This window comes from Lissotriton helveticus, chromosome 2_1 (assembly GCF_964261635.1).
Source record: "Lissotriton helveticus chromosome 2_1, aLisHel1.1, whole genome shotgun sequence".
In the NCBI taxonomy this organism is placed as follows: Eukaryota; Metazoa; Chordata; class Amphibia; order Caudata; family Salamandridae; genus Lissotriton; species Lissotriton helveticus.
Genome location: NC_136059.1, coordinates 34826892 through 34844077, shown reverse-complemented (window position 1 = coordinate 34844077; position 17186 = coordinate 34826892).

Genomic DNA, 17186 nt, shown 5'->3' with positions numbered 1-17186 from the left:
ACATGCAGGAAGCACTGGCACCAGACCAGCAGCAAGGTTTCCCAGGTACAGTTAGTATAGTCTGACTACCTCATAGCAGTGAGGCGTGCCTGCCACCAGAGGTAGTCTGACTATCTCCCAGCAGCAAGGTTTCCCAGGTACAGTTAGTAGGTGAGTAGGGTCTGCTTCCTATGGTCACCTCCCCTTTTTGCTGTGATTTTCTGGTTTTTCGACTTTAGTGTGGCTGTGGGCCTGCTAATCAGACCCACAGCCCAGCTGTTATCTCTCTAAATTGATACCATGTTCTTTAGGTATATACCTAATTGGGAATTGGGTCACCTTTATGAGTCCCTGTATTGAGTACCATAGGTACCCAGGGCATAGGTGCATCCAAGGCCTACCAGGGGCTGCAACATGTATTATGCCACCCCTGGCTGGCCCTCCAAACTGACACCACAGGCTGATCACTCAGCTTGGGCCAGGTCGTGTAATCACCCCTTGCTTAGATATAGTATACCTATATCTACCCTTATATATAGACACATATATACCTGTAAGTCACTCCCATGGCAGGCCTTATCAATCCTGGAAACAGTGTGCTTGGTTTTATGTGAGAGGGTGCCCTGAGTCAGCTAAGCCCCTCTGCAACTTTCGGAACTATCTCCTTATAGGTGTTCTATGATATAGCCATACCATATACTCTTAAGTGCATTATAATAATCCTCGCGGTTAATGATAACTTTGGTTTGGCTTTATCAAAACATGTCCTATAAGGTGTCAAACACTTTGGAATACTACCCCCCCCCCGCCAATTCTGGTGGTGGGGGTAACATTCCACCCTTCTAGAGGGAAAAGACATGTATGTTACTGATTTACCCGGTTAAAGTTAAACAGAGCCTCAGCATCACAAATGGATGCTGCTGCCACAGACACAAGTCTGACCTCCTGTTGCTGGAGGAAACTCCAGCAAGGGCGGCCTGGACAATAGGTTTCCTGTCCAGGGAGGTGCCAGCACCTCCCCAGGCAGGGGTTTTGTGTATTGGGGCAGGGAGGGCTGCATTCAGTGAATGCATCTAGACACTGCCTGGGGCACACAAGGTGCTCCATGCATAGCCCGGTTCAAACCAGTTGCTGGGGCACTCCAGCCTAAGCTCTGGCACAGAACTGGACATAGGGAAAGGGGTGTAACCACCCCCACCCCAGGTCCACCCATAGGAGGGCCCTAGCCAGGTTGTCCAGCCCCTAATCTTAGCATTAGTATAGGAGCTGTGTCCCCATGACTTTAGATTACCCTGGATGAATCTTCATAAGACATATCCTGGACCTTAGACATTCCATTTCAACTGGAAGATGGAAGATATCTCCCTTGTGGTCAAGGAGTGACCACCCTGTGCAAACAGGCACCATCAGCAACTTTGCCGGTCTGTATTTTCAAGGCTACCGCCGGATCCCGAAGAATCTGTGACACAGGAACTGGAGTTCCAAACTTTTCTGACTCTGATCCACATCCACAGCAAAGCTGAGACCCGTGGCGGACATGAGAGACTTGGAACCAGACACCCTGGACATCCTGCATATTGCTAACGGCTCGATTCCCGAGGTACCCCAATGCAGTTGTGCATTGGGGTACGAGAAGCCCCAGACCCGAGCACCATTTGCACTGAAGCTCAGCCCTCCACACTCCACGAGTGCCGCGTGGGTCCCGCTCCTGCATTTCAGCTCGATGCGTCTTCCCGGTTTCTTGCCCGTTGGCTAGTGAGCCCCCTCAAGACTTTTCTTTGAACTAAACTTGCTTTCCTGGTTGCTCCAGGCTTGCTTTAGCTTCCCTCCAAAGGAGAAGCAGCACAGACCTTGCTGGTCTGCAACAGAGCCAATCTCGACATCCTGCATGGGTTGCATTTGCCAAGGCGTGTGGATCCAATCCGGATACCGATCCCGCAGTCAACTAGATCCTTTGTAGGACAGCTCAAATCCAGTGCCTGTTCATCGTCCATGGCTCCTGCACCTCGTGGCTGAAGAGACAAACTTCTTTGCAGATTTCCACAGAAAACAACGACGAAACCCGACACCAAAAGGCACCTATGCACCCGGCTTCCCTGGGTGAGGTAACACGAATACTCCGGTGCTCCCGTGGGTCTTGACTCTCGAAGTGTCCTAGTCTAAAGGGGTTTTGTCGTAGTCCATCCGGAAGTGTCCTTAAACAGTAACTTTGTAACTTCTTTGTTTCCCATTATAAGTCAATGGTAACCCGCGCCTGTGTTTAGACACTACACGCGTCTCCCGTGGGCCTCCTACTTCCTAACCTTTGGTTGTTTAGTGTAGACCCAGCGATTCCACAGGCCCCAGGCCTGCTTTCTAGCTCTCACGTGGTACTTATACCACTTTCTTAGTATATGGTTTGTGAGGACCCTAGGGCATCACTGTATAATGTGCAACTTATTGTATGCTAATTGAGTAACTTGTATTGTGCTTTTGCCTCTGACCTCATAAAGAGTGCAGAGGGGTTGTGTTTGGAATAAATACATATATATTTGATATATACCTTGTGTGGTGTCCTTTCATTTGGTATTCAAGGGATTATAATTGGTAAAACAACTTGCTTAATACGCTCTCTGAAGTCTTAGCCTGATGACTGCTGGTCCATGCTACCACTAGGATAGCTTTCTACAAGGTTGACTTTACAACCACCATCAATAAGGGTTGATTAGACTGGTGCAAGGTGCCCACTAGAACTGGTGGACATCATATACCAGGCTGATTTCTCACACAGTTAGTATAGTCTGACTACCTCATAACAGTGAGGCATGCCTGCCACCGTTAGTAGTCTGACTACCTCCCAGCAGCAAGGTTTTCCTGGCACAGTTAGAATAGTATGACTACTTCTCTGTAGTAAAGTTTGCCTGCACAATTCATGGAGTCTGAACACCTCCCAGCAGTATGGGTTGCCTGCATATTGTAGGAGAGTAGGGTCTGCTTCCTATGGTCACCCCCACTTTTTACTGTGATTCTCTGTTTTTTTTACTTTAGTGTGGCTGTGGGCCTGCTATTCAGACCCACAGCCCAGCTGTTATCTCTCTAAATTGATACCATGTACTTTAGGTACATGCCAGATTGGGTATTGGGTCACCTTTGTGAGCCCCTGTATAGTGTACCATAGGTACCCAGGGCATAGGTGTATCCAAGGCCTACCAGGGGCTGCATCATGTATTATGCAACCCCTGGCTGGCCCTCCAAACTGACACCACAGGCTGATCACTCAGCTTGGTTAAGGTGGTGTAATCACCCCTTACTTAGATATAGTAGATCTATATCTACCTTATATATAGACACCTAGTAACCTATAAGTCGAGTGACTTATAGGTTACTATGTGTCTTAACAATCCTGGAGGCAGAGTGCTTGGTTTTACGTGAGAGGGTGCCCTAGCATGAGCTGAGCCCCTCTGCAGCTTTTGGAACCATGTCCTTATAGCTGTTCTATGATATAGCCATACCATTATCTTAAGTGCATTATAATCCTCACGGTTAATGCTAACTTTGGTTTGGCTTTATCAAAACATGTCATGTAAGGTTTCAAACACTTTGGAATACTACCCCCCCCCCCCCGCCAATTCTGGCGGTGGGGGTAGCATTCCACCCTTCTAGAGGCAGAAGACATGTTGGTTACTTCTTTACCCGGTTGAAGTTCAACAGAGCCTCAGCATCACAAAATGGATGCTGCTGCCACAGACACGAGTCTGACCTCCTGCTGCTGGACGAAACTCCGGCAGGGGAGGCCTGGACAATAGGTTTCCTGCCATGGGAGGTGCCAGCACCTCTCCAGACAGGAGTTTAGTGTATTGGGGCAGGAAGGGTTGCAAAATGAGACACTGCCTGAGGCACACAAGGTGCTCCATGCATAGCCTGGTTCAAACCAGTTGCTGGGGCACTCCAACCCCGCTCTGGCGCGAAACTGGACAAAGAGAAAGGGGTGTAACCACCCCCTTCTCCGGATCCACCCATAGGAGGGACCCAGCAGGTAATCTAGCCCCTTCGATTAGTATAAAGATAGGAGCCGTGTCTAGAGATATTAGATTATCCTGGACTGAAACTCTGAAACAAACTCTTGGACCTTCGACTTTCTACATCAACTAGAAGACGGAAGACATCTCCCCTGTGGTCAAGGAGTGACAAACCCTGTTCAAACAGGCACCAACAGTAACTTGCCGGTTTGCTTTGTCGACACTCCCGACGGAACCTGAAGACTCAGCTACTCAGGACTGTACTTCCAGACTTCTTGGACTCTGACCCACATCCATAGCAAAGCTAAGACCCGTGGCGGACACGAGAAACGTGGGACCAGATTCCCTGGACATCCTGCAAATTGCTAACTGCATCAACTCCTGAGGTAACTCGCAGTTGTGCATTGGGGTACGAGAATCCCCAGACCAGAGCGCCATTTGCTTCAAAGCTCAGCCCTCCACACTCCACGAGTGCCGCGTGGGTCCCGCTCCTGCATTTCAGCTCGAAGCGTCTTCCCGGTTGCTAGCCTGTTGGATAGTGAGTCCCCTGAAGGCGAACCTTTAAAATCATCTTGCTTTCCTGGTTGCTCCAGGCTTGCTCCAGCTTCCCTGCAAAGGAGAAGCCCCTCAGACCTTGCTGGTCTGACCTGAAGCCAATCTTCACTTCCTGCTTGGGTTGCGGTTGCCAAGGCTTGTTGGGTCCAATCCGGATACCGACACCACACTCAACTAGATCCTTTGTGGGACAGCTCGAATCCAGCTCCTGGTTGTCATCGACACCTCCTGGTCCTCGTGGCTGCAGAGACAAGCTTCACCTTTTCACCTGTTTGCATCGCGACATCACCTGGTTCCATCCTGGTTCCTTCCTGGTCACTGGCTAGTGACCCAGACTCTGTCCCCTCTGCTTTCAGGTTCTTCAGTTCCTTGATCCAACCTTGGATCCACCCGGACACTCTTCCTTCGGCCGCCTGCAGCACTTCTTTTGCAGGTCTCCATTGAAAGCATCGACGAAATCCGTCACAAAAAGACACCTATGCACCCGGCTTCCCTGAGTGAGGTAACTCGAGTACTCCGGTGCTCCCATGGGTATTTACTATCCAAGTGTCCTAGTTTAAAGAGGTTTCACCGTAGTCCACCCGGATGTGTCCCTAATCAGTAACTGTGTGACTTCTTCGTTCTCCATTGTAAGTCAATGGTCACTCGCGTCTGTGTTCCCACAGGGCACGCGTCTCCAGTGGGTCACCTACTTCCTAACCTTTGGTTCTGTAGTGTCGCCCCAGCGATTCCCCAGGCCCTAGGCCTATTCACCATTCCTGAAGTGGTCCTTATACCACTTACTTAGTATATGGTTGGTAAGGCCCCTAGGGCAGAATTGTATTTGTATATGCTTATTGAGTAACTTGTAATGTATCTCGAACTCTGACCTCATAAAGAGTGCAGAGGGGTTGTGTTAGTAATAAATACATATATATTTGATATATACCTTGTGTGGTGTCCTTTCATTTGGTATTCAAGGGATTATATATGGTAAAACAGCTTGCTTCACATGCGCTCTGAAGTTTTAGCCTAAGACTGCTGGCCCATGCTACCACTAGGATAGCTGATCTATAAGGTTGACTTTACAACCACCATCAATAAGGGTCGTGTAGACTGGTGCATGGTGCCCCCTAGAATAGTGGACATCATATGCCAGGCTAACTTCTCACACATAGTTCACGTGGTATGACTACCTCCCAGCAGTAAGGCTTGCCTGACACAGGATGGTCTAACAATTTAATTCATTCCTTTATTTGAGTTTTATATAGCGCTGGATAGACCCAAGTGTATCAGAGCGCTTTACATGTTTTGAGAATAAATTTACAAAAAGTACATGATGACAGTCAAGTGTGCTTCTAAAACTCTTGTGTAGAAAAATGTAGGAAAACAGAGCACTAAAGTAGACCACAGTAAGGGTACAGCAATATATATATATCAATCAGGCAATTGAGTACTGGGGAAGGGGATAGAATTCGAGTCTGCCTAAGCAAATTGTCAGGGGATTTCCCTGACAGGAATTGTCAAATAGTCAAAGGGTCTTTAGGCGACGTAAGTCATCGAGCGCTCTTGTTGAAGTAGTTGTTGAGTAATAGAGATTTGAGGTGCCTTTTGAAGCAAAAGAGGAGGGGTTGTGACCTAGGTCCCTTAGGGAGTGAATTCTAAATCTTTGGGGCACTTATCGGAGAAGGAGCGTGCCTGAGAGTTGGAGCTTCTCAGAGCCCAGTCTTTTCCTGTTCCCAATAGCTTAGATTCTAGGTATTTGGAGGTTTTAGCGTGAAGGGCTTTGTGGGTGATACAAGCTCTCTTGCAGAAGCACCTTCCTTCAATGGGGAGCCAAGTGAGACTTTTAAGAATGGGAGAGATGTGGTCAAATTATTTGGTTCCTGTCATTAGCCTAGCAGCCACATTAAAGATTGTATTTAGGGGCTCAAAGTAGCTTTTGGGGGTTCCTGTCAGGGTGCCAGTCAAATTTGAGAGGTCTCTGGATTGTACTACCATCTTAAGATCTTCTGGGAGAATAAACAATTTGATTTGTTTTAGATGTTTTAGTCTGTTGAGTGTACCTAATGTGTTCTTTCATTGAGAGGTTTGTGTCTTGGGTGATACCCAAGGATTTAGCGGAGTTGGACAATGTGATAGGGCAGTTTAGGACGTCCAGATTGTTTAGCCATTCTTGGATTGGTAGGGGATTGCTCTTAGGGGAGAGGAGTATAAGTTTGGTCTTGTTGGGGTTTAGCTTAAGGTGGGTGGTGTTTATCCAAGTTTGAATCTTAGTGCCGTTCTGGAGTGTCTCCGGTAAAGCTGGGTGATGGACTGTATGAAATGCCGCTAATAGGCCGAGTAGGATTAGGAGTCAGGAGTCACCTTCCTCTAAGGCACAACGAATGTCGTCTGTTATATTGAGCAGAGCAGTTTCAGTGCTACAATCTTTCCTGACTCCTGATTGGAATGTCTTGTGGAGGTCAAAGTCTTCTACGTGCTGGTTGAGTTGAAGTAGGACACAGCGTTTTAGCCAGGAAAGGGAGGTTGGTGATGGATCTGAAGTTGCTGAGATTGTTGGGGTCGGCCCCAGGTTTTTTTTTTAGAATGGGTTGACTGTCCAGGTTGGAGGGAGTCAGGTACGCTGCTTGAAGAAAGAGAGGTGTTGATGATTTTTGTCCAGAATGGGGAGCTGATATGATTGAGGTTTTCAACTAGGGTGGAAGAGAGGGGAGGGGATCGGTGAAGGGGGATGTGGGCTTGAGTTTTGTAATAATTTTGAAAATGTTACCTTCTGTCATGAGACTGAAGTCAGACCATTTAGCCTTATTCTTCAGTCAAGGGAGTTAGGGCCATATGTATCATTGAAATTCGCATTCGCAAAGCTTTGCGAATGCGAATTCTCAATATGGTATGTATTAAGCAAATGTGGTTCAAAATAAGGAAACGCACAATTTGCGATTCCTTATTTTGCGATTGCATTTAAGGATTCGCAAAATTTGCGATTCCTTAAATGCAATGTATGATGCAAAAAAATATTGCTATTTGTCCCTAAGGACTCGCACATTACCACCAACTTCAAGTTGGTGGTAAGTTGCGAATTCCTTTAAAAAAGCATTTAAAAACAAAACAAAAGGTGCCATGTGACGCTCATACATGCCCTAAGGGCATGTGTGTGCGCCATACGCGCACACATGTCATTTTCAGGGGTGCAGCAGGGTGTTCTTGAGACACCCCTGCACCCTTGAAAATATTCACAATTTGCGATTAGCTAATTGCTAATCGCACATTTCCCCTTCATTCCTATGGGCCTCCTGGCCCATAGGAATGAATGGGAAATTATTCCTTAATTGCGATTAGCAATTAGATATTCGCAATTAAGGAATTTTAAGAAAGCGCTAAAAAGAAGCTGATTTCTACATACATACCATTTTGCGATTTCTAAATAGCGATTCCTTAAAAATCGCTATTTAGGAATCGCACTACGGAATGTTGATACATATGGCCCTTAGTCATTTGCTTTATTTTGCTGTGTAGTGTCCTTCCGGTCTTTACTCAGGTCCTCAAGGGGAGTTTCCGCGTTGACTTGTGTGTCAGTGACGCCGACGGGTTTGATGTCGGTATATGGTCAGGGATTGTTCAATCTTGACAACTTTGTCCCATTGTTCCTGTGAAATCCATAGCTCAGCACCCCAGGGGGCTCTGCTGTGAGCTCCAGTCAGGGCTGAAGGCGGAGCTCCGGTCAGCAGCAGCCGCCAAATAAAGCAGCGCCTCTCGGAGAGGCTATCAGCCCCTGGACGCCAGGAGCTGGCCCGGGCCCCTGGGAGAGCCAGAGAGGAGCGTCAGGCTGGCGACCAGTGTGACTCTTGGCAGAGCCACCAGGGCACTGAGAGGGCTCACTGCAGCCCTGCAGGGACAGCCCTGCGTCACTTCCGCTGGGCAGGAGCAGACAGGACCTAGTGTCCCCAGAGCCTCCCAGCCCCCAGCAGGAGATCACACCTCACCCGCCGGGCTCCAGAGGAGCACGGCCTGCCAGGGGCGCCTGCAGTGGAGGGTGATGAGGGAGCGCTGCCCTGGTGGCAGAGGCAGAGGACAGATGTGTACAAGCAGCCGCGTGACGCAGTCATTGTCTTCAGTGCTGGGTCTGATGCATTGCTCGAGTCGCGGGTCCACGCGCGTGGACGGCGTCCCCCCACTCTTTCCACAGGGTGGACGCCGTCATGCTGAACTTGCCCGGTGTAATTTTCAAATACCAAGACACGTTCAGCACGTGACGTAATGACGTTATTTGCATATTATCCGTCCCCCCACTATTTTTTATAGGACATGTGCCCTGGTCTGATGTTTCAAACAAAGACAAACCTTTCCCATCACGGCCCCCAGTACTCCCAGTCAAGGCCACCGGAGCAGAACACACCATGGAAGGCAGGACCTTTCCCACCAGAGAAACTAGTGTTTCCTCTGGAGGGGGAGGGGCTGGTTCCCATGGGGAGGGTCATTGCCAAATATTCTGAGAGAGATGTTGGTGCAGACACACTAGGGCCCTGGAGATGTACTCTTAAGGGTGTAAAGTCCCACCAATCACTAGGTGTAGGGAAGCGCGTGTCTTTGCATGGTCTGCCCCCACTTCTTGCCTGATGTCGGGCGTGAATTTGAACTGTAAGTGCACCGGGTCCCTGCTGACCAGGGTCCAATGCCAGATCTCTCTCCTAAAACTGCACCACGATTGGCACAACTGCAGCCACCCCTGTACGTCCCTAGTAAGTGGTACCCCTGGTACCCAGGGCATGGGTACTGAAGACGGTCCTCTGGGGCTGCAGCACTGGCTGTGCCCCAGGGCCCCCTCACCGAGGCCATGCACTCTGCCACTGCAGGCTGCGTGTCTGGGTGCAGAGAAATCCAAAGAGTTGACATGACTCCCAGCCCTGCGTGCCATGCCACCCACACACTGCATAGGATGTAGGTAAGTCACCCCTGCTGCAGGACTTGAGTCCCAAGGCTGGGTGCAATATATCCTATGTGTGGCCCTGTCTTCATGAGCAGGTATGACCCTACAGTGTCCAGTCCATTCTGCAATGTTGTAAGTGAACAAGGGAGCCATAAAGAGGACATGGGCTGGATACTTGTCAACACGAGTTCCCCAGCTCCCTGATGGCTGCACTGATTTCTAAATGTTTGATTCCAAACATCTTGTCTTAATAAATCCTCACTGATGCCAGAGTTCAATGTATTAATAAATTCACACAGGAGACCCTTTTAGAGGGTCCCCTGAAACCTAACCAAACATTAGAGGGGTCTCTGGTTGGTTTTCCCCAGCCTGCCTCCACCAGACATGTTTCTGACCTCTTGGGGTGAGAGCCTCTGCTCTCAGGACAGAAACAATACCTGAGCTGGACAGGACTGTTTCACATGTTCTCCAGGACAGGATGGCCTTCCCGGACGGGAAGCTTCAAATACAATGTCACCTTGGAAATCCAACCCAGGAACCCCCAGATAGTAGGGGAGGACAAGCGCCCTTTCCTGCTCCACGCTTGACAGGAGGAAAGGTGGGAAAATTAGTTAGATGAGGAGGAGGGTCCCCCTTCAGCCTGGACCCCCCCAAGGGCGGGGCAGGCACAGTGAACTCCTCTTCTGAAATTCCTCCATCTTCAGATGGTGAGACAACCTCCAATCAGGGCCTGGGGAGTGCCTCTTCCCACAGGAAGTAGTCACCAGAGAGTGTAGACACCCTAAAGGTAAGAAGCCCAGGTTCAGCCCATGCAGGTAAGAGCGTTGGGGCGGAGGGGCTGGGGGGGTAGAAAGTTGACAGACGAAGACAAAGGAAACTTTAATTGAAAAAAAATGAAAAACACTTCTTTTATTTAAGTTTCCTTGGTTGTCATCTGTCGACCTCCCCCCACACAACGCCCCAGCCCACCCACTCTTACCTGCACAGGCCGCGCTTGCAGAAACCCTTTGTCTTTCAGAAAGCCTTTGCCAGCTGTGTGGTCTCCTATGCGGATGACACACAGCTGGCGGTTACGTTAAGTGGGGACTCAGCTGTGGAGGCCCTCAAGTTCTGTGAGGGGCTTCGTGCGGTGGCCAATTGGATGAATCAGAACTGTCTCCAATTGAACACTAAGAAGACAGAGGTCATGGTGTTTGGCAAGCAACCTGGACGGTGGAACGTGGACTGGTGGCCCCCGGAGCTAGGAATGATCCCTTCCCCTGCCATGGAGATGAAAAACCTTGGAGTCTGGTTGGAACCTACCCTTAGTTTTATCTGCCATACTGAGAGGGTGGCCGCCTCCTGTTTTGGTATCATTAGGGGCATCAGACCGGTACTGAAATTTTTCGATGCCCCCGCTAGACAGCTAGTGGTTCAGGCCTCAGTACTCTCTAGGATAGATTATGCCAGTGCTTTGCTAGCAGGAACCAATCAGGCGGAACTCAAGCGGCTGCAGCGAGTACAGAACGCCGCTGCAAGAGCGGTGGTCGGCCTGCCTAGGAGATGTTCGGTCTCAGGAACACTGCAGGCGCTCCACTGGCTCCCAGTTGCTAGGAGGATCGAGTTTAAGGTGCTCTGTCTGGCTTTTAAAATTTTAAAAGGCACAGCTCCCCCCATACTGATGAATCTACTGACCCCGTATGTTCCCTCTCGTCCCCTGAGATCGATGGGTCAGAATCTGTCTGTTGTTCCACGTTTTCTGTTGAGTAGGACCGGCGGCCGCTCTTTTCGAGTGGTTGCCGCAAAACTCTGGAACTCTCTTCCTGCTGAAATTCGAGCATTGGAAGACCTACTCCAGTTCAGACGTGCCATTAAAACTGCACTTTTTAATAAAAAAAATTTATTTGGCTATTATTTGCAATGTTGTGTTTACCTTTCTGGGCGCCAGGACGCCCCTTTGCTGGGGCAGCTGTGCGCGGTACAAAAGCAGCTAACATAACATAACATAACATAACTGTCACCCCTTGTAATGCCCCTAAACTCAGTATTTAGGTGGCTCCCCAAGACCTTGATTTGAAATTTCACAGACCTAAAGAAGACAAAGGAATAAGACGTGTTGCTGGTCTAGGAACGGAGCCCTGCTGAAGAAGAAAACAAACCCTACCAACTGCGAAAGGACTTGGCAACTGTGGTCTGCCATCGATACCTGAGACTTGTGCAACCTCCAGGAACCCCGGAGACCTGCCAGCCTTAGTCAATTGCCTGGGACTCCATGTTGGATAGGCAGTACTAGTCCCAGGCACTCTACCAGTTAAAGACTGCCCCGAGGCGAAGACCAGCACAGACTGTCTCGATGCGATTCACCTCATCACCCAAAAGTTGCAGTGGCCAAGTCCTGTTGATCACCAGTCCAGTAACCAATCCCTTCAACGTATCTATCAGCCTGAGGGAATCTCACAGTACCTGCAACATACGCTGGAAACAGCCCCACTCCTGTGAGCCTGTACCCGCTTTCTGGTGGCTTTGACTGCGTGAGAGCAGCAACTTGGGCATGACTGCAATGGACTACCCGCACCGCACCTGTAGCTGAACGCTGATGGTGAAGATTCAATTCTGCATCCTAAGACCTCCAGCACCTCCAATCCAGGTAGTCCAGAACTGCCTGCTGTGCCCGAGCCCTGGAACTTCCAAAACTCTGACCCTCCCGGGGAAGAACTTCTCCTAAACGTTGTCCCCACCAAAACTCCGTGGCAGAGTGGTGCTTCCATCAACCGTGTTGGTGAATGTGTTGGCGGTACACCGCTATCTAACCCTATGCTTCTCTTCCATTTGACCACCATGGTCTCCGCCTGACGGTGTTGACCATCGTTGTTTAAAACCTGTAAGCATTTGTGTCTGTAATTGCATTTAGTTAAAAATCGACATACAAAGCATTTACTAACTGTTCAACTAAGTTTTTGGTTTCTAAAAAAATATATAGAAAGATACAACTTTATTTTTCCTAATTGGTCTCAAATTTATTCTAAGCCTGGGCGGAGTATGCGGAGTGGTGCTCTGTGGAGTTCCACGGAGTTAAAAAAAAACTCAGTGGAACTCAGCTCCGCTCTGCCCCGCCCCAGCCCCACAATAAAAAACAAAAAAAAACACCTACCTTCTCTTCTGTCGTCTGTGGGCCGCACTCCTACTTTCCTTGCAGTTCCACAAAGACGTAATACGTAGGGGGACGTGAGGAGGACGACAGCAAGAAGGAGACACTGCGGCGAGGAGGAGGGCAGCCCGCAGACAACAGAAGAGAAGGTAAGTGGGTTTAAAAAAATGTTGGGCAGGGGGCTGACTCGGCTGAGAGTCGTACTCTGCTCCGCCAGTGAGTCGGAGTTTTGCTGCAACTTCACGTTCCCAGTGCAGCGCGGAGTTGGTAACACTCTGCAAACTCTGCTGGCGGAGCAGAGTACTCTGTCCGGGCCTAATTTATTCTTGAGTGTGCGTCTCATTTATTGTCTGTGTGTGTGACAACAAATGCTCAGCACTACCCTCTGATAAGCCTAACTGCTCGCCCACACTACCACAAAGAGAGCATTAGGATTATCTGCTTTTTCCTCTACACACCTATTGGGGATCCACTGGCTCTCTGCACAGTGTACTTCACTTTAGCGCACTATATAGAGAGCCAGCGTCCTACACTAGGGTGATGAAATGTCTGGATTACTTAGTGGTAATATTTATCCATCCGATTTGTCCTTCCTAGTGCCAGTAATTACTACTTTTAGGTCAATCCTCTCTTCCAGGAACTATTGCAGGTGTGAAGGCCTTGTATATCACCTATGGAGACATTGGGCCTCGTATATCACCTATGGAGCCCTCAGCCTTGTATTTTACCTATGGGGGCCTCGCGCCATGTATATCATCTATGGAACGCTCAAGCCTCCTATATCATGCACAGAGGCCTTGGGCTGCATATATCACCTATGATTGCCATGTAAATCACATACGGAAGCTTCGGGCCGTGTTATCACCTACGGAGGCCGCGGGCCTCGTATATTACCTATGGAAGCCACATATATCACCTACGTAGGCCTTGGGCCTCACATATCACCAATGGATGCCTTGTTTCCTGTCTCAGATGTGGTGCCCTCCCATCCTACAGAGGCAGTTTCTCCTGGCTGTGCTATTGAGGTTTCTCAACTTATAGTAGTGGTAGAGGCCTCTTGCCCTGGTCCAGGTAGGGAAGCCTCTTACCCTGTATTAATGATAAGGACCTTTTGTCCTGTTTTGAGTGCGGGGAAGCATATCCAGTAGTTGTGTATTGTATTGCAGCATTTATACAGCGTTTACTACCCCTACGTGGGGCACGGAGTGCAGGAAGCTACAACATGTAGGGTGTCTGGTTGGAAGGATGTTGTTTTGTTTTGATCCTATGTGGGAAGTGTTTCCATGTCAAGTGTGATGACCACCGAGGCACAGTTATGGTGTTGTGGGACACAGGGCATAGCTGTGTGGTGTATGATGAAGTGTAAGAGACAGACGCACAGTTTTATGGGTTTCAGTATGCTGGTAGCGTTGAACAGCTCTACGGGTCCCTTTATGGTATTTTGTACGATATTGTCATGCGCTCACCTGGTTCCAAACGTAGAGGCAGCACTAAAACTGATGCTGTACCTCCTGGGGAACATCCTTCACAACGGAACCGTTACAACGCGGTACCGTTACAACGCAGGATTTACAACGAAAGTCGTTACAACGACTTTCGCTGGAGGGCGCTCTAGGATAGGGAATAGTTTAATTTACTATCCAACACCTTCCCTACTATCCACGGGGACTGGAGTTGGAATAGTAAATTAAACTATTCACTATCCAGCGCCCCCCAACGCAAGTCGTTGTAGCGACTTGCGTTGTAAAGCCTGCGTCGTAACGGTACGCGTTGTACCGTCATACATCCGTACCTCCTATCCCCGCAAGAATGAGCTCGTTCAAGGAATAGCTTCTCCCTAAACTAAGCGTGGCCCTTAGGGGGAAAAGGGGTTGGGACAAAATAGGAAAAGGGAGACTAGTAGTACTGGTTCCGTTCAGCAACTGTGCGGCCCAGCATGAACGGGAGACGCTCTGAGTCTGTGAGGTGAATGCACAGAGGACAAAGACCTCTGATTTGGTGAAGACGCAACGCACTGGAAATAATAATAAGAGGCAATTACCATCAATACTATACAGGCCTCTCAAGACAGGCTTTAGATACAACTTCAGGAACATACACTTGCAGTCTCTTTCAGAAACACAGCAAGGAAACAAGATAATCGGAACCACAGATTGGAGCCTCAGACAATCCCTGGATACAATTTGGCACAAGGTTTGGAGTTACTGGCACTCCCAATGGTACACTCAAAACATGGATTGGAGTTTCTGCCACTCCCAAGGTTACACTTCAAACATGGGTTGAAGCTATGACACTCCTAAGGTATACTAGGAAGACAAGGTTGGATCAATAACACTCCCAAGGTATACTAGGAAGACAAGGTTGGATCAATAACACTCCCAAGGTGTACTCAGAACTCAGGTTGGCGTTTACGCACTCCCAAGGTTCAACTTGAAACACAGATCTTGGTGCTAGGTTCACACATCTATTAGGCGCTCAGAGGAGCGGTATCTTGGTAATATTGATTATGACAAACAAACAAGACTGAGGCTCTAGTCCTCTATATATACTAATTTCAAATGCTAAGGTAGCTGGGAGAGTCTGGAGCCGGAATCAACAAGGAGAGCTGAAGGAAGTCAGTGGGTGGAATCCTGGAAACAAGTATTCAGTCTTGAAGACACTGATACTCCATCCTGCTTGCTACTATTAAAGAATAGTGCTCACTAACCTGATATCAAGTACTTAGCGTAGTACTTCAACTTGTCCTAAGTTCAAAGAAGGTCTCGAGGTCTTGACTCAGGAAGTCACCCAGGAACTGTAATAGCTGAGCAGGAGGTGGAGGTGAAGGATGCGTCGATTGATCAGGAGCCAAGGGAATCACTGGAGGAGGCGAGGAACTGCAGATGGGTAGAGCGCTGCCCAGGTCCGGTCGAATCACCAGGTGAGTGGGTAGAAAGGAAGCTTTTTGTGCAGGTAGCGTAGGCCAAGCAAGGAGCCCGGGCTCGGTGTGCTTATATAACATGTTCAGGGTCAAATGAACACTATGGGATCCCGTGTTGCACGTGGCCCACGTGGCAATCCGAAAGGTTCTCCAAGGTTCCTGAAGGTGATAGGTGTTAGTACACTGGCTTTGTCCTTAAAGGAAGAGCAGGTGCAAGAACTAACAGAAAACAAATGTATCATTTTGATCTAAACGTGAACAGGGGAAAACACTCCAGGACCCTATTAACCCCTCCCTTGCTGGTGACGGAACCACTCCGTCATCAGCTGGGGTCGCGCTGTGCTGATGACGGAGCGGTTCCGTCACGGCCCGCTCGGCGCTCCTGCGCGGCGCGTTCTATTGAGCGGGCGGGGCCGTGACGGAACCGCTCCGTCACGAGCACAGCTCAACCGCGGCTGGTGACGGAGCGGTTCCGTCAACAGCATGCGGCCGCCGCGCAGCCGCCCCGCCCCCTTAGCACTGCGGCGGAATAGCCGCCGCAGTGAAAGGGTTAAAAGCGAAAGCAGGGCAAGCAATTGGTTAACGTATTCAGGGAATGCTTGTAAACTCAGGCGTAATGGAGTCAGGGGGGTTGGGGAAACTCGGGCATGGAATCATAGCACGCCATAAGGCACCGTGGAGGTAACACAACACGGAATCAAGGGTAATGGACACTTTGGTAATTAGGGAGTAACTCTATTCGGAACCAGGGGTAATGGAATAACCGTTGAGGGGAAACTCAGGCAGGCTGCCATAATGTGTTATAAAGCGCCACAGAGGTAACGCTATATGAGCCCTGAACGCCAAGCCCACCACACAGATGAAACCTGAGGGAGACATGACAGATATAGTCTGCTTAGCTGGTTGCCATCTACCTAACCTCCTTACAAAATCTGGCTAAATACAACCTCCCATCTTACAACTTTGCAGATGGCACACAAATCATTTTAAAATTGGAAAGCAAAGAAGACCTCTACAATTCACAGAGATTGGGTTCAGAGATTTAGAAAGTGGATTCTGGAATATTTTCTGATTAATGAGAGTACGGCTGCCCCTTTTTCCATGTGGGGAGGGTTTAAGGCTGCAGTCCGTGGACAGATAATAGCTTACACGGCTGCCCAGTCCAGTACCCGGAGGACCAAGATAGCTCAATTGCAAACCGAAGAATACGCTCTCCAACTTCAGCTTCTCCCAAACCTATATGAGCAGGCAAGAACAGAGCTGAGGGATTTTTTATTTCAGAAGAGGTCTGCAACTTACAAATTTTCCAACAGAGGGTCTATGAAGAAAACCAGTTAATTGGTAAATTTCTGGCAAATTCCACAAGGAAAAAACAAGAATCAGCTACAATAACTAAAATTATGGACCCTCGGACTGGTCAAGAAATAGTTGATAGCAGATATATTTCACAGATTTTTGTGGATCAATTTCGTCAGCTATACTCTACTGAGTATTTAGTGGAGGAGGAGCAATACAGGAATATTTTATAAATATGAATCTCCCCAAACTATCAGATAATCGGATTGGCGAATTGGGAAGGGAAGTAGAAGTTACCGAGATTTTAGCAGCTATTAAATCAACAGAGCAAAAGCTTGTGGGCAGGACTGCTTTCCTATCGAGTTTTATAAAGTATTTTTAAAAGAACTCGCCACCCCGTTG